General features: G+C 38.7%; 1 protein-coding gene across 4 annotated transcripts in view; it reads left to right on the plus strand.

Annotated features, from left to right (window-relative positions):
• The window catches only part of CLTCL1 (clathrin heavy chain like 1), an 85,427-nt gene that overhangs the window by 15,169 nt on the left and 51,608 nt on the right, over positions 1 to 18,650 (plus strand). For all 4 annotated transcript variants that reach the window (XR_011441665.1, XR_011441667.1, XR_011441668.1 and 1 more), the window contains exons 2-3: positions 5,255 to 5,461; positions 15,439 to 15,707. The gene's annotated coding sequence lies outside the window, so the exon portion shown is untranslated. The remainder of the gene's footprint in view (positions 1 to 5,254; positions 5,462 to 15,438; positions 15,708 to 18,650) is intronic.

Below are 18,650 nucleotides of genomic sequence, written 5' to 3' on the forward strand. Positions count from 1 at the left end.
CACCAGGCCCAGTAGGCACGCCTGAGATCAGTGAATTAGACTACATAGAAGTCTGCATAAAGAGACTGAAAAGGTTTGCAACTCACTTCAGGGAACTACCTTTAATAATATATAAAAAGTGCCTTCCAAGCAGTAAGAGACATGGACAAAGGATATATAGAGACAGTCTGCAGAAAAAGATATACAAATGGCTCTTGAACGTAAAAAGATACTCAGACTTTACATGTGAGAGTACAATTAAAAATTTTCATCTATCGAAGCGTCGGATATCAAGCTGTTGATAATGTGGCTGAGAAGGGTGTAGAAAATAGGTGTACATATTTGGTGCTGGTTTTGGAAATATATTCCTTGACCCATACAATTCTACTTCTAGAAATTTATTCTAGTACATGTCAATTTCAGTATATCTGATCAAAGTGATTTATGGCAATGCTCATTGGTAATAACAAAACATTGGAATAAGCCAACTAGCACTAGAAAGTGTGTTAAATTATGCTACATCAATACAAGGAAATATTGAGTGAAAAGCAGAACAGTGTGTATGGTAGGCTGTCGGTTAGGGGAGCCTATATAAGACCAGAGAAATCTAAAATAAATTCAGATAAAAATATTTTAGGCTTTGTGGGCTATAAGGATTCTGCAGAATCCTGCATCTTTTTTTTTAAACCTACCATGTAGTAGACCTCTTTCCAAGTGACTACATATACATCGGATTCACTATTTTTATTAGTTGCAAAATATTCCAGTTATTGGCAAAGCTGCAGAGAATATCCTTAACATAGTCCCTTTTTCTGCTAGAGAGTGGGAAGTCTTTATGTACTCATCCTACTATGTATTTTTGTAGGATATATTAGTAGAAGTTAAATTACTGGGTGATAGGGTATTTATTTAAAATTGATACTGTTGTATGGCTTGTGAAATATTATTCTCTTCAGCTCTGTATGAATACCTACACTCTTGCCAAGATTGCATATTAAGCAATTAAAAAATATTTTCCTAAATTGATGAGAGAAAAGTGGCATCTTATTTTCATTGGCATTTTTTATTAGTGAGAATGAATATCTTATCTTTTCATTATCTGTAAAGTTTCATCTGTAACAAGCTGGGGTAAGTGTGGCAAGATTTGACAGGGTTGGGTGTTGGATGCTTGAGTGTCAGGATGCTCTCCAAATTTTACTCTATGCCTATAATATTTCATAATCCAAAAGGAAGACTCTGCTTTTTCTCTCCAGGGAGCTTTCTTTCACTCCTATTCTCCCGTGCCCCTCCCCCATGGTAAGTTTTCATTGTCCCCTCATCACATCTATCAGTGGCTTCATGTGGTTCACCCTAATGATAATTGTTCATTTCCGCGGTCTGTGGGGCTCTGGATGGTGTGACTGTATCTTATGTATCTTATTATTTTCAGAGTCTAGTGCAGTGGCTAGTGGGTAGTATGTGTTCAATACTTATTTATGGAATCAAAGTATGAGCATTATTTGCTTTGAGGAAGTCTCAACTTTCATTTGCTACACTGCTACATTACTACGTGTTCTACATTAACCTGCTACTTCAGATGGCTTTGTGATAATTCTGAAACATCTGCATAAATACCAGTGGAGTATTATGAGCAAACTTTATGGAGTAAGAAACACGTTGGAAAGAGAGGCTGATACTAGGAAGGTTACACAATGAGTAGTTTAAATATATTATAAATCATCAAACTGAATATGAGAAATGGCTTAGGACTCCTTCCTGTCCTTTTATGATGTCTAAAATAGCTCTGTTATCCTGGAGCTCTGTCACTTCACCCTGTTTGTTTAGTCATCGTAACGATCTCAGTTTAAAATAAGCTTGTAGGTTTTCTTTACTAGAATGTGAGCTGGTAGAGAATTTTGTCTGCTTTATTGTCCATTGTGTCCCTAAAGCCTGGCACATAGTGGGTATTTGATATTTATTTGTTGAAAGAAAATCAATTTGTTCTTTTTAGCTAGATTCTTGGCTTAATTTGTTATCTTAATTTTAGCAATCTATATTGAGTCATTTCTGCCAAATCAACAATAATGTCCTATGCCAACGTGTGGATGTTCTTTGTGATCAGGAAAGGGATGCTGAAATAACAAACAGGCAGGGTGTTTATAGCAAATGAAGGCTTGTTATGAAAACCTCCGTGTGTTAAAAAATGCCCCATGGTTGAATGTGTTTTCCTTGATTGTGTGTGCTTGATTTTAACCAGCCTCATAGCAGTGTCTAATTCACTTTTTAAATCCTCCCGTAATCTTTTTTTAAATTTTGGTAAAATACAGTGGGCATAAAATTTACCATTTTAACCATTTTTAAGAGTGCAGTGTAGTGGCATTAAGTACATTCACATTGCTATGCCACCATCACCACCATCTATCTCTAGAACTCTTTCATCTTCCCAAACTTCCCGAAACTCTGTACCCATTAAATACTAACTCCTCACTCCCCCTTAATCTTGACCAAAAGGTTCAACTTTTTCATTGGTAAGTAGCTGAGTTTGTTACTGAACCTGAAGTGAGTTCGGTCACCCGTTGCGCAGCAAGCCAATCTCTGACACCGGGGGTGGTGAAAGAAAGTAGGAACTTTATTTTTGCACAGCGCTGAGCAAGGAGAGAGGGCAGCTAACGCTGAAATCCCAAACTCCCCGAAAAGCTAAAAGGAAGGGTTTTTATTTGGGGCTTAGGTAGGGGAGGGGGAGCATATGGCCTTGCTGGTCGGAGCTTTCCCACCAGCCTGTCTTTGGCCTTGAGACACTTGCAGAGAGGAGGGAGCTCATGACCTTGCTGGTCAGAAGCTTTCCCACCAGTCTGTATCTGTTTGTGGGGAGGAGATAGTCCAGGTGCTTGTCCTTGACGGTGTCTGTCTCCATGGAGCATAGTGGATTCTGGAGCCAGAAAGCCAGAGAGTAAGCAGGGAATGAGTGTTTTGGTTTTAACCCCATATATGCTGGGTTTAGTGTGGGGAAACTGATATCAGGGTCGATATCAAGTTCATTAGAAAGAACATTCTTTTTTGTGCATCTTCTCACAAATTACAAGGGTAACCTGTGTGTCTTCAAACAACAAGGATGTATAGACAGTGAAAAGTGAAAGTGGTTCCCATGCCCCGGAGATAACCAGTGGTAAGTTTGGTGTGTAGTCTTCCAAACTTTGAAACATATAAAAATTATAAAATTGTGTTTTTCAGAGGAATGAATAAATATTATCTATTCACTGGAACTGAAAAGAACAGTAGACCTTGAGGGGTACCCCCAAAGAACTGGAGAGTACCACATTCTCCACCTGAAACGTTCTTGCCATCAGATCAACATCCAGCCTACTTGCCTTTGACTTCTTTAAGGAAGAAGTCTTTAAAGGTGGTTGTTTTTACCTCTTGATTTTGGGGACAGTTAATACAAATTTAAGTTGAAAATGCTGTATTTTTGGGTATTCCTTTAGAAGTGAGAAGATTCCCTTTTGACTTAATTTCAGCCTAAATTATTTTTTCTGCAATAGCTTTCTCTATTTCAGGAGGTAACTTCCTTTACCTAATACTCTAGGGTCAAAGTTTCTCTCTGGCAAGTCCCTGAGGTGGTATCTGTAGGACAGAGAGCCTGGAATGCCCCTGCTGTGGCTGGAGATGCTGGTGGGTGTGCCCCCGTGAGCCCTGTCCCCTGTTAGCATTATTTCCTGTCCTGTAACCCTCAGCTGGAATGAGAAGGGACTTTATTGTGGTAATGGCAGTATCAATGGGTAGGTTCTTTTTTTTTTAAATGCTTTCATTACAATTATAAAGTAATGTTTTCTTTTTGCTGTTTATGTGTGTTTTTGTTTGTTTTGGTGGACTGTCTTGGGAAGGTAATCAACACTTAGTTCATCCTTTCTGTGTTAAAATGAAATATGAATTTTGAGCAACTCAGTATTGTGGTTCAGGGCACAGGCATCATTCACATCTGGCTCCATCACTGGTCACCTTTGAGGTTTTGGAAAGATTTCTTAACCTAAAAGCCTTGTGTTACGTGAGTATAAATTGTGTGCAGCATACTTGCTTCGTAGGTTAATGGGCAGGTCAGATGAGGTGAGCTGTTGTCCTGCAGTCTGTTCCACTCAGCAACTGGAGTGTCACGTGTGTGCTAGACCCCGTACTACAGAGGACAAGTAAGATACAGTCCCCTCTTCTACGGAGTTTGTGTGTGTAACATAGGAAATAAACGATAGAATAAAGAATTATACTAGCAGTATGAACAGTCATTTGTGCTCCTTACAAAGAGTGGTGATTATTTTAGCAAGTGGTCCCTGATCTTTGTTGCCACTATACACCTATACAAGGTCACACAAGGTAACAGGCGTTAAAGGGTCCAAGTCAGTAGCAGTGTGATTTGGGTTGAGCAGAACAATGTTTAGAAATAAAGGTGCCTTGTAGGAATTTTGGGGCAGGGGAAGTTTACAGAAATAAACATGGTTCTTCATAGGGGTGATAGAAATTTCTTGAGTGTGGGTGTTTCCCCAGGGTTTGTTACTGAAGCTTATCTCATTAATAGGTCTTTTTTTATGCCAGGCACTGTGTATAAAATAGCCTTTGGAGGAAGGCACCTGATTTCAGGTAATACAAGTAGAAGCAATCGATCTATTTCCAAAGATGTGCCAAACCTGTTGACTTTTATTAACCTTGGACTCGCCGAGAAGTGTTCGTAATGACTTAGAAGTTCATTGAAATCAGATTTAGACAGACTTTATGATATGTAGGAAAATATCTTAAACAAAAACTCTTGGCTAGTTCTTTGTTATTGCTTGCTTTTGGAGAAACCGTTTTTGTGTCTTTTTCTTTTTCTCCTCTGCCTGCCCTTGCCCTCTCCAAGACTTCCTTCCTTCCTTCCTGTTGAGGCTCTCAGGTGTGGGCTTATTTGTGAGGCCTTCTCTGACGTGTTCTTTTGTGGGCTTCTCCACCCCGTCCCAGCTGATCTCTTCCTGTCTGTGTCACTCACGGCATCCTTCTCTGTCCCTCGTATTATCCTTATTCTTGCATGTTCTCATCAGCCCCTCAGGATTGTGAGCTTCCTGAGGGTTGACTCACAGCCTGTTGTTGCTGCATTGGCTGTATCTGTTAAAGGTGTGGAAAGGCAAGTCAACGTTTGCCTCCAATACTCAATATTAACTTTCTTCTAAACTTTTGCTTAACTTTTCCTCCTTCTGTTAGACTTTGCTGAATAATGGGCTAGATCGAACCTCTTTCAGAGAGGAAAAACTTAATCAAATCTTTCTCTTCTGTTTAGCTCCAAAACCTGGGAATTAATCCAGCCAATATTGGATTCAGCACACTGACCATGGCATCTGACAAGTTATATGTGTCCGAGAGAAAGTTGGTGAACTGGCGCAAGTGGTGATGATTGACATGAGTGATCCAGTGGTGCCAGTCAGATGGCCTGTCTCAGCAGAAAGCACCATCATGAACCCAGCCTCTAAGGTGATAGCTCTGAAAGGTAAGCCTGATGGGACTTGTAGAAAAGAATTTTGCCTCACTTTACCTGCTTTGTCACCTTAAATATTGGACAGGTGTCAGTAAACTCACAGCAAAGTATCATCTATAATATTAAACTTAATTCCAAAAGTTTTAGCAAAAGCTGTTTTGCATGCCCACTTGGCCCCTGAGCACCCCAGGTTTTTGTCCCAGCACCCCTAGTGCCAAATACATGAGAGGAAGTGAACACCCAGGACCTCGTCCTCATGGGTGCCGTGTCTGGAAAGGCCAACAGCTACACTATGTGTGCTCACCAGTCAGGCCATGTGGTGGCCTTGACCCATGAGGGGCTGGTTTACTGTGGTGCTCCAGGTATCCTAGAGTATGAGCCAAGATACTTACCTCTCTTGTGAAACACACTGATGACAGTATAGCTGCCGATTAATAGAATTTCGCTTCCCTGAACTCTGGGGACCCTGGCTGCTTGGAACCTTTTGGTCACCTTGAGAATATAGAATCTTCATTTTGCCATGATTCAGGAAATGAAAGGATTGCATATATACTGGACTTGCTAATGTTTTATGTGAAATGCATTATCACTTATCTTGAAAAGTGTAGCTCTCTCTGGCCTGAAGTTTGTGAATGCCAAATATTAGCTTTACCTATGCTTCTATTTTGTTATAGAAATAGGGTCTGCTTTGTCATTTCAGTACATAGATGGACATCTGGAAGTTAAGACCTTTCTATTTAAAGAAATAGCTGAAAATTTTTTATTCAAAATTATCTTTTTTTGTTAACACTGTTTCTTTCTTTCTTTTTTACATTTTATTAGCTTATATTCTTTTTTTTTGTTTTCAAGATTGGCACCTGAGCTAACATCTGTTGCCAATCTTTTTTTTTCTTTCTCCCCAAAGCCCCCCAGTACATAGTTGTATGTTCTAGTTGTGGGTCCTTCTGGTTGTGCTGTGTGGGATGCTGCCTTGGCATGGCCTGGTGAGCGGTGCTAGGTCTGCGCCCAGGATACGAACCAGGGAAACCCCGGGCCGCCAAAGCAGAGTGCACGAACTTAACCACTTAGCCACAGGGCCAGCCCTCAACTCTATTTCTTGTCAAGAATTTTTTTGAACATGTAGTATAAGCACTGTTAACTATTTTGGTTTTATTTGAAGAAATTATTAAACTTTGTGGATTCCTAATGATTCTTTTTACTTTTCTGCATTTTCTGTTTTTGCAGTACTTTTGAGAGACCTCATCTAGCATGTCATTTTCTGTTTGGTATTCTCAGCAGGTCTCCGAAATGACCAGCATTTTAGTCTTCCTGGTTCTCTAGTATAGTTCTCTTTAAGGATGATCTTGGACCCTTGTAGTACAAATTGTTGGCAAACGAAAGATATTTAGTGTGTTTTAAAGGCCCTAGACCAAAATGAGTGAAAATGTCTCAAAAAAAATAAAAAGTTGGGGCTGGCCCGGTGGCGCAGCAGTTAGGTGCACACATTCCGCTTCTCAGCAGCCTGGGGTTCGCCGGTTTGGATCCCAGGTGTGGACATGGCACCGCTTGGCAAAAGCCATGCTGTGGTAGGTGTCCCACATATAAAGAGGAGGAAGATGGACATGGATGTTACCTCAGGGCTGGTCTTCCTCAGCAAAAAGAGGAAGATTGGAAGTAGTTAGCTCAGGGCTAATCTTCGTCAAAAAAATAAAATAAAGTTATTTGTACACTGATTGAATTACAGAGATAATTGAATTACACTTTCATTGTTTCACACACCTTAGCTGTTGCAGACGTGCCAGTGTGAAAGCATGAAAGTGAAGGCAGGGGACCTAGTCTTGAATCTTATAGAGTCTCCCCATTTTGGCTCGTGAAGTCTTCTAATTGGAAGGGGCTCTTTGTGAGATGGACCTCTTTTTTAAAAAGGTCTGCCTTTGCTGTCTACCCTCGTTTCTGGCTAAGAGCTCCCGAGGTGCTCTGCCCTTATCATCGCCAGTCCTTCTGGAGAAGTTTAGAGCAGACTCAGTCACCCCAGTCTCTCTCCAGACTGTCTCTGTTGCTGGATTTGTGGTGGATATTTTAAAACCAGAGACATTTTTACCCTTGACTCAAAGATTGTGCACTGGGGTAGAATTCCTCATCTGTTGCTCATCATTTTAATGGAACATTAATGCCCTAACTGAGGGATCAGCCAACTGACTGTTTTTCTACAGTCCCTGAGCTAAGAATGGTTTTTATTTTTTAATTTTTTGGTGAGGAAGATTGTTGCTGAGCTAACATCTGTTGCCAGTCTTCCGCTATTTTGTATGTGGGATGCTGCCACAGCATGGCTTGATAAGTGGTATGTAGGTCCACCCCTGGGATCCAAACCCACAAACCCAACCACTATGCCACCGGACCGCCCCAGTTTTTGTATTTCTAAACAGTTGTAAAAACAAAACGGATGAATATGTGACAGAGATCTTCTGTGTCCTTTGTAGGAAGAGTTTGCTGACAGCTTGCACTGCTGGCCTGAGCATGATTTCCAACTTTTATTATGAAACATTGCCCTTTGAGTATCTGTGTATGTTTCTTTTTACAAACTTCACCTTTTTTCCTTTAATTTTTAGGGGTAAATGGGGTGTAGGTTGACCTAGAGCCAGCCAAGCAGTTAGCTCTCGGCTCAGGTGGCCAGGGGAGAGGTGGTGGGATGGTGCCCCCTTGTGGTGGCACACTCTTACCTTGGTGACTTGAATCTGACCTGAGGTTGATTCCCGAAAGAGGTTGGTCCTTCTTTTTGTTTTTTCTTTTTGTGACCTTAAATATTGTACCTCATATAAAACAAGTTCTTTTTAACCAGTCTGAGGACAACTTGACAAGTTTTCAAGCTAGAGGCAGTTTCCTCTGTGATCCCAGGCTATTTGAAACTAAAAGATACCCTCATCCTATAAATGAACTTTAGTCCAGTCTTTTTCTTCTTTTTTTAACTACTTTATTCCAGTATAATGTACATGTCACAAAATCAACCAGTTATAACTGTACAGTTCAATGACTTTTGATAAATTTATCAAGTTGTGGAACCATCAGCATGATCTAGTTGTAGAACATTTCCACTACCCCAAAAGTTCCCTCATTCCACTTGCAGTCATTTCCCACTCCCACCCCATCCTGGGCAGCTGCTGATCTGCTTTCTGCCTCTATAGATTTGCCTTTTCTGGACATTTCAAATAAATGGAATCATATGATATATAGTCTTTTACATCTGACTTCCTTCACTTAGCATAGTATGAGATTCATCCATGTTCTTGCTTGTATCAGTAGTTAGTTCCTTTTTATTGCTTTTTTTTTTTTTGAGGAAGATTAACCATGAGGTAACTACTGCCAATCTTCCTCTTTTGCTGAGGAAGGCTGGCCCTGAGCTAACATCCATGCCCATCTTCCTCTACTTTATATGTGGGACACCCACCACAGCATAGTGTGCCAAGCAGTGCCATGTCTGCACCCAGGATCTGAACCAGTGAACCCTGGGCCACTGAAGCGGAATGTGTGCGCTTAACCACTGTGCCACTGGGCCAGCCCCCCTTTTTATTGTTGAATAATATTCCATTGTATGGATATATCACACTTTATTTCTCCATTCACCAGTGGATGGACATTTGGATTCGTTCCAGTTCTGTGCTATTACGAGTATTGCTGCTATTAACACTTGCCTGCAAGTCTTTGTATGGACATATATTTTCATTTTTCTTGGGTAAATACCTAGGAGTTGAATTGCTGGATCATATAGTAAATTTCTTTAGCTTTTTAAGAAACTACAAAACTGTTTTCCAAGGTAGCTGCACCACTCTACATTCTGTTTTTTCACATCCATGTCAACACTTGAGTGACTTTTTTATCATTGCACTTCCAGTGGTTGTGTACTAGTACCTCATTGTTCTTTTAATTTGCATTTCTCTAAGGCTTAGTGATGTTAAATATCTTTTCTTTTCATGTGATTATTAGCCATTCATATATCTTTTTGGAGAACTTTCTATTTAAATCTTTTGCCCATTTCTTAATTGGCGGTCTTATTATTGAATTTTAAGAGTTCTTTATATGTTCTGGATATAAAGCCTTTATCAGCTATGTGATTTACATGTATTTTTTTCCCCAGTCTGTAATGTGTCTTTTTATCTTCCTGATGGTATTTTTTAAAGGGAAAAATTTTGATTTTGATAAAGTTGACCTTATCAATTTTTTTCTTTAATGGATCATGCTTTTGGAGTCTATCTTATCTAAGAGTGATTAGCCTAACTCAAGGTCATACAGTTTTCTATATTTTCTTCTAGTGGTTTTATAGTTTTACTCCTACATTTAGGTCTGTGGTCCATTTTAAGTTAATTTTTGTGTATGGTGTGAGGTAAGGGTGTAGGGTTTTTTCTTTCTTTTTTGGTGGGATTTTTTTCTATATATTTTTTGAATATAGATACTCAATTGTCCCAGCACCATTTTTTGAAAAGTTTATCCTTCTGCATTGAATTGTCTTGGTACTTTGGGTGAAAATCAATTGACCATTAACATAAGGACTTATTTCTGGACTCTTAATTCTGTTCCATTCATCTATTACCCAACCTTGTGCCAATTACTTCATTACTGTGGCTTAATAGTAAATTTGAAATCAGGTGATGTTGGTGCTCTAACTTTTTATTTTTCAAAATAATTTTTGAAACTATTTGAAATTAGGTCCTTTGAATTTCCACGTAAATTTTAAGATCAATTTGGCAATTACTACACAAAGCCTACTGGGATTTTGATTGGGATTGCATTGAGTTTATCAATGGATTTGGCAAGAATTGCCATCTTGGCAATATTGAGTCTTCTAGTCCTTCAACATGGACTATTTCTCCATTTATTTAGGTCTTTCATTTTTTTTAAATGCTGTTTTACACGTTCACTGTACAAATCGTGAACTTCTTTTGTTAAATTTATTCTTGTCTTATTTTTGATGTTTTTATATACAAAATTATTTTATTAATTTCATTTTTGGATTGTTTTTTACCAGCATATAGAAATACAATTGATTTTTATATATTTGTCTATATCCTATGCACTTGCTAAACTAATTTATTAGTTCTTAGCATTTTTAGTGGATTTCTTGGGATTTTTGATATACCGTATCAGTGGTACACATCATCTTTTCGAATGTGAGTTCAGTTTGTTTGTCTCAACATTGCATTGGCTAGAATATCCAGTATAGTGTTGAATAGAAGTGGTGAGAATGGACATACTTGGCTTGTTTCTGATCTTAGGGGAAAGAATTTAGTCTTTCACCATTGAATATGTTAGCTGTGGGTTTTGGGTAGATGAACCCTTTATTAAGTTGAGGGAGTTCCCTTATATTTCTATTTTGTTTAAAGTTTTTAACATGAAAAGGTATTGGATTTTATCAAATGCCTTTTCTGCGTCTGTTGAAACGATCACGTGGTTTTTGTCTTTTATTGGTGTAATGTATTATGTGAATTGATTTTCGGGTGTTAAACCAACTTTGCATTGCTGGGATGAATCCCGCCTGGTCATGGGGTATAATTGTTTTTGTGTGATGCTGGATTTGGGTCACTAATTATTTTTTTAAAGCAATGAGCTTTATTTATTTACGTATTTATTGAGCAAGATTAGCTGTGTGCTAACATCTGCCACCAATCCTCCTCTTTTTGTTAAGGCAGACTGGCCCTGAGCTAACATCTGTGCCCATCTTCCTCTCCTTTATATGTGGGATGCCTGCCACAGCATGGCTTGCCAAGCAGTGCGTAGATCCACACCCAGGATCTGAACCGGCGAACCCCTGGCTGCCAAGGCAAAAGTGCAAACTTAACCACTGTGCCACCAGGCCAGCACCTGGGTCACTAATATTTTAAAGATTTTATTTTTTCCTTTTTCTCCCCAAAGCCCCCCGGTACATAGTTGTATATTCTTTGTTGTTGGTCCTTCTAGTTGTGGCATGTGGGACGCTGCCTCAACGTGGTTTGATGAGCAGTGCCATGTCCGTGCCCAGGATTCGAACCAACGAAACACTGGGCTGCCTGTAGCGGAGCGCACGAACTTAACCACGAGGCCACAGGGCCAGCCCCCAAAGATGTTTCTATTTTTTGTGATACCTGGTCTGTGGTTTCTTTTCTTGTGATGCCTTTGTCTGACTTTGTAATTACATTAGTATTCGCCTTATAGAATGAGGTGGGAAGTGGTCCCTCTTCTTCTCCTTTCTGAAAGAGTTTGTGAAAGACTCATTATTTCTGTTTCCTTTGAGTATTTGGTAGAATTCAACAATAATAGCTTTCTGGGCTTGGGCTTTTCTTTTTGAGAAGATTTTAAACTATGAATTCAACTTCTTCATTTGCTGTACAGGCATACCTCCTTTTATTGCCCTTCACTTTATTGCACTTTGCAGATATCGCGTTTTTTACAAGACCCTCTGCCAATAAAAAGATTACGACTCCCTGAAGGCTCAGATGGTGGTTAGAATTTTTGAACAATAAAATATTTTTAATTAAGGAGTATACATTGCTTTTTTCAGACAAAATGCTATTGCACACTTAAGAGACTACAGTGTAGTGTAAGTATAACTTTTGTATGCACTGAGAAACCAAAAATTCATGTCACTTGCTTAATTGCTATACTCACTTTATTGTGGTGATCTGGAACACACCTGCCATATCTCTCAGGTATGCCTGTGAATCTGTTCAGATTTCCTGTTTCTTATTTTGTCACTTCTGGTAATTTGTCGTTCTAGGAATTTATCCAAGTCATCTAAGTCTTCTATTGTGTTGACTTAAAATTGTTTATAATATTCACTCATAATTCTTTTAATTTCTTTAGGGTCACCAGTGATGTCCTCTCTTCCATTCCTGATTTGGGTTATTTGTGTCTTCTCTTTTTTTTCTTAATCAATGTAACTAAGGTTTGTCAATTTTCTTGATTATTTTGAAAAGCCAACTTTTTGTTTCATTGATTTTTCTGTTATTGATTTTTGCTCTGCTCTTAATTTCTATTTTTTGTTGTTTCGGGTTTAATTTGCTCTTCTTTTTCTAGTTTCTTAAGGTGGAAACTTAGTTTATTTATTTGAGATCTTCTTTTCTGCTCTTGACATTTAAAACTATATATTTTTGTTTAAGCACTGTCTTAGCTGCAACCCCAAAATTGATATGTTCTGTTTTTTATTTCATTCAATTCAACGTATTTTCTAATTTTCTTTGTAATTTCTTCTTTGACCCATGGATTATTTAGGAGTGTGTTGCTGAATTTCCAAAATTTGGGAATATCTCACACTTCTTTTGTTGTTGATTTCTAATATATGTGTTTTAATCCGAGAACTTATTTTATATGATTTCAAAATTTTTAAATTTCTTGAGACTTGTTTTATAGCCTAATGTATGGTCTATCCTAGAATATATTTCAGTTATACATGAAAAGAAAATGTGTTTTCTTGTTGAGTGACGTGTTCTAAAGATGTCAGGTTGAATTGGTTAGTAGTGTTCAGATCTTTTATTCTATCTAGTTGTTATTATCAATTATTGGTGGAATTTTGAAATCTCCACCTATTTTTTCATGGCAACTAAATACATTTAACATAAAATTTATCATCTTAGCCATTTTTAAGTCTACGGTTAGTGGTCTTAAGTATGTTCATATTGTTGTACAAGCATTACTACCATCCGTCTCCAGAACTCCCTTCCTCTTGCACAGCTGAAACTGTATACCCCTTAAACAATAACTCCTCATTCTTTCCTCCTTCCAGTCTCTGGCAACCACCATTCTACCTTCTGTCTATATGATTCTGACTACTCTAGGTACCTAATATAAGTGGAATCATACAGTATTTGTCTTTTAGTGACTGGATTATTTCACTTAACATGATGTCCTTCTTTGTCTCTTCTAACCTTTTTTAATTTAAAGTTTATTTTGCGGGGCTATTAGCCACTCCTGCTCTCTTTTGGTTACTGTTTACATGGACTATCTTTTCCATACTTTCATTTTCAAGCTATTTGTGTCTTTGGACGTAAAGTGAGTCTTGTGTAGACAGCGTATAGTTGGATCATGTTTTTATATCCATTCTGCCACTTTCTGTCTTTTGATTGAGAGTTTAATGCATTTACATTTAATGCATTACTGATAAGGAGGGACTTCTGTATTTTACTGTTTTTTTCTGTATACCATATGGCTCTTTTGTCCCTCATTTCCTGCGCAACTGTCTTTTCTTGTGTTTAGTTGATTTTTTGAGTGAAACATTTTAGTTCCCTTCTCATTTCTTTTGTGTATATTCTGTAGCTATTTTCTTTGTGGTTGCCATAGGGATTGCATTTAACATCCTAAAATTATAACAGGTTAATTTAAATTTGTACCAGTGTAACATCAATAACATAGAAAAACTCAGCTCCTTTACATGTCTGTCCCTACCTCTTTCAGTTGTTGATGTCACAGTTACATCTTTATACATCGTGTGTACAAAAACATAAACTAATAATTCTTTTTAATGCATTTATCTCTTAAATTATGTAGAAAACAAAAAGTATAGTTACAAACCAGTTACAATAATACTAGCTTTTAGACTAATAGGTTTTTTTAATGTTTTAGTCTCTTAAATCATATAGAAAACAAAAGGTGGAGTTACAAGCCAAAGTTACAATAATTCTAGCTTTCATAATTACCCATGTATTTACCTCCCTTTATTGAGATCTGTATTTCTTCATACAGCTTCAAGTTACTGTCTAATTTCCTTTCATTTGCACCTGCAGGACCCCCTTTAGCATTTCTTGCAAGACAGCTCTAGTGGTAACAAACTTCCTCAGCTTTTGTTTACCAGAGAATGTCTTAATTTCTCTTTCATTTTTGAAGGACAGTTTTGCTGGGTGTAGAATTCTTAGTCAAGTTTTTTTTCTTTTAATGATGTTATCTTTTTAACATTTTATTTCCAAATTGTTTGCTCCTAGCATCTAGAAATTCAATTGATATTTTTGTTTATTGACCTGGTTACCTACTGTGTTGTTATATTCACTTATTAGTTCTCAAGGTGGTTTTGTAGATTAGATTCCTGAGGGTTTTCTTTGTAAACAATTATGTTGTCTGTGAATAAAGACAGTTTGACTTCTTTTTGGTTGTTGTACCTTCTAGTTTTCTTGCCTTATTGCACTGGCTAGGATATCCAGTAAAACTCCAAATAGAAGTTGTGCGAGAAATAATCCTTGCCATGGTCCTGATCTTAAGGGGAAGGAGTATTTCATGTTAGCTCTAAATTTTGCATAGATACCATGATCAGAACTCAGCTTTTTACCAGAGATGGAAACAATGTGAGTCTCTTGCCAGAGGATGGATGCCAAAGCCTTTGGTCTAGAACCATGCTGTCCTGTTGGACACTAGCATGTAAGGCTGTTTAAATTTAAATTAAAGTTAAATAAAAGTAAAAATTCAATTCCTGAAATGTGCCTTACTGGACACATTTAAAATACTTAATAGCCACATGTGGCTAGTGTCTACTGTACTGGACAGTGCAAACACAGAACATTTCCAACATTGTAGAAAATTCTACTTGACAACACTGGTCCAGCATTTTTAAGAATTTAAAACAAAATAACCCTGTTATGTGGAGAAGTTGGTTTAATTTGAAGGAATGGTTTCCTTCTTTCCTGAAAGTAAGACACACTAAACAGAGAAAGAATGCTGACTTATCCATAAAAGTATTTTAAAACCAATCTCAGACCGATTCTCTTGATAGTTGCTTCACTAGAACTAATTTCTGATTGTTACTCATACATTCTGTAAATAGTCACACATTTTTACATTCTTCTGAAGAAGGATCTAATGCATAAGAGGCTCTTCTCATTATTTAGACATCAAAGTATAGTTACTTTTCAGGCAGCTTTTTTTCACCTCTTACTCAGATTAGCCGTAAGTAGTACAACTTAAAGTAATATTTAAAAGATTGGGAATTAAGAGTGTAAGAATTTGTCTTTCAGATTTTTAATTTATCTTTCTTTAATCTCCATCTCATCAAATGCTAGCTGGGAAGACACTTCACGTCTTTAATATTGAGATGAAGAGTAAAATGAAGTCTCATGTGATGGCAGAAGAGATGATTTTCTGGAAATGGGTCTCTGTGAACACTGTTGCCCTGGTGACTGAGACCACAGTCTACCACTGGAACATGGAAGGGGATCCCCAGCCTGTGAAGATGTTTGATAGACATCCCAGTCTGGCAGGGTGCCAGATGATCCACTACCAGACTGATGAGTACCAGAAGTGGCTGCTCCTCATTGGCATCTCAGCTCCGGTAAGCTTTTGGCTGCTTTCACGGGCTGGTCTGACAGGATGTCGAGGCCTAATGTTAAAGTTGGTGTAGGTGTAAGGCAGAAGAAATAGGCCTGGGACTGAAAGAAACGGGTTACAAAGAAACTCGAACTTTGGATCATGTAAGAATTTTAATTGAACTTTTGCCTATCAACTAGTATATTTCATCAGGTTGCTAATGTTTACTCTCTAAACTATTTCTTGCACAGTTTTGAGAAGTGAATTGTTGAGGAAATTTGGAGAGCCACTTGAAACCAATAGGTTTATAGGAAGTAGTTTTTGGGCTCTATTTTAAGGGCTTTAATGGAATGTTACCAACTCATATCCTTTTATAATAAAAGCAGTAACTTTCTGCCATGCTTCCTTTTTTCCTTCCTGGTGGCTAATCCAGTCACCAGATACTTGAGGACTACGGGATGTCTGACCTAGGTCTTAGCCGATTCTGGCCATTGAATGGTCTCCCATAACCTGGTGGGGAAGGCATTACTGCGGGATTCTAGTACTTAGAAAACTGTCAAACAATTAAAGAGGGTGCTGTGGGAGCCATCAGAGAGTACCTTAAGTCACAGAAGGCCCACAGCAGAGGGGGCCTCTCAGCTGCACTTTGCTATAAAAGTGTACTTTGGGAGGAAACTGTGTGCAAAGGCATGGAAATGAAGGAGAATGGCTCTTTCTGGGAGTCTGAGGGCGTCCACTGTGGCTAGTACCTGTAGGGTACATAAGAGGCAGCTAGAAGGGCAAGTCTGGAGCAATAGATGGGGGCAAGACTGAGGTGCCTACTCTGTCCTGCAGGCAATGGGAATTCTGCAGCAGCTTTTATTTCTTTATTTTTATTTATTTTTTCTCCCCAAAACCTCCAGTACATAGTTGTATATTCTAGTTGTAGGTCCTTCTAGTTCTTCTATGTGAGCCGTTCCCACAGCATGGCTGCTGATAGAAGAGTGGGTGGTTCTGCACCCTGGGACTGAATCCGGACCACCGAAGCAGAGCTTGCCGAACTTTAACCTTTAGGCCATCAGGGCCAGCTCTCTGCAGCAGGTTTTAAAGTGACAGTGATGTGATTCATTTTCCTTCTCAGCAGTGTGGTGGGGTAGAAATAACGCTATTAGTGATGTTGATGATGGCTCACCTTGAAGACTGGAGGCTGGGAGGCAAGTTGACAGGCAGATAGAGGAATAAAGCCATATAGTGTGTTCTGGAGTAGAAGCATGTCTGAGAAAGGTGAAGAGTGAGCAAAGATGGAAGGAGCACTTCTCTCCACTGTTGGGAGTCTCTCCTATTCTGCAACCCCCAGAAGCAATAAGCCATGTGGGATTTAGATGGAGGCAGTGGCATTGGAGATGAACAGGAGAGGCAAGACTTCAGATTTTCGAGATGAAATATCTAGAACTTGGTGATGGACTGGGTGTCTGTTGGGGAGAAGAGAGTTACATGATGGCCTGGCGTTTGTCCTGGAATGGGACATGGATGAGGGAGAGTTAAGTACCTCTGCTGTAATCCTTCATCTTCTGTAATGTAGTGACAAGTATGTTTTCCCAGGTGACCTGGGAGTTTTGTGATGTAGTTTAAGAGACTTTCTTAGGGTCATGGAGCCTTTCAATGACAGACCCAAGGCTTCCATTTAGCCCGTTATTTCTTATTGTTAGGGTTGAGGGTTAAGCTGGAGTGACAATGTCTTTGTAGGAAACCTCACATCACATCTGGAATGATGGGCATTCCCATTGCTCCTAAACATGAAATAACATTATAATGGTGTCACCCATAAGAGAACTTGTTTGAGTCTGAATGCCAAAGCTTACATGACAGGAATGATTTTATAACCAGGACAGTTTCTGTGGGGTATCGTCTGTTACCTGGAATTACTGTCTGCCTTTGGTGTCCCTCTGAAAGGATTCGGATGCTGTTGGCCCTTATGGTGGGCAGAGGTTGTGGGCAGTGCAGGTGTTGCTAATGGAAATAAGGACAGGGGCATTTTTATGATGTAAGGGGTGAGGAGTGAACCTTACACAGCCTAAGGATGGTGAGATGAATTGTGAGTGTCACAAGCACAGGTAAAATCTGTGTGACAGATGCTGTAATGGTAAATTTTTAAGGCAATATGGGGTGGAAAGAAAGAATTGATTTACTCTACCTTTGTGAGGCCAGGAGGGTACCTGGGAAAGTGCTCTCTCACAGCCTGTCTGTGCTATTCAAGAGTCGTTGGGAAAGCTATGCTTGTTTGAGCCTTTATGTTGCTGTAGAAGGAGGCTTCTAAAAATTACAGGACCCTCAACTGAAACAGAAAGTTACTCACGATATAGCCTTTATCACTCTTCCCGTAGTTTCCCAGAAAACTTTTTGCTTTCGAACTTCCTGTTTATTCCTTGAAGCTGGATCTTTGTTCTGAACCTGGTCTGGAAATGTGTTTGTTCCTCCGGAAGTGAAGATGTCTCAGGGCTTGGACATGGGTGGAATTTTAAACTGAGAGTCATAAAACTAGATTATAGTTAATGCATTCCACACTAACTACTTGCCTCTAATATTTTTCTTGAAAGCCTTTTGCTCCAGTTTACTACAGTACTTAACTTTTATTTTATTCTTCTAAACTAGAGGTCAGCAAATTTTTTCTATAAAGGCCCTGACAGTAAATGTTTTTGGTTTTGTGGGCCATATGGTCTCTGTTGCAACTACTCAACTCTGAAGTTTTATTACAGGCAGCCATAGACAATATTTAAATGAATGGGTGTGGGCATGCCAATACAACTTTACTTACAGAAACAGGTGGGACAAATGTCCGTCAACTGATAAGTGCATAAATAAAATGTACATTCATACAATGGAGTATTAATTTGATGGTAAAAAGAAATGAAGTACTGATGTATGCTATACCATGAATAACCTTGGAAATATTAAGCTAAGTGAAAGACATCAATCACAAAAGACCACA

Source organism: Equus caballus, chromosome 8 (assembly GCF_041296265.1).
Source record: "Equus caballus isolate H_3958 breed thoroughbred chromosome 8, TB-T2T, whole genome shotgun sequence".
NCBI classification, from domain to species: Eukaryota; Metazoa; Chordata; class Mammalia; order Perissodactyla; family Equidae; genus Equus; species Equus caballus.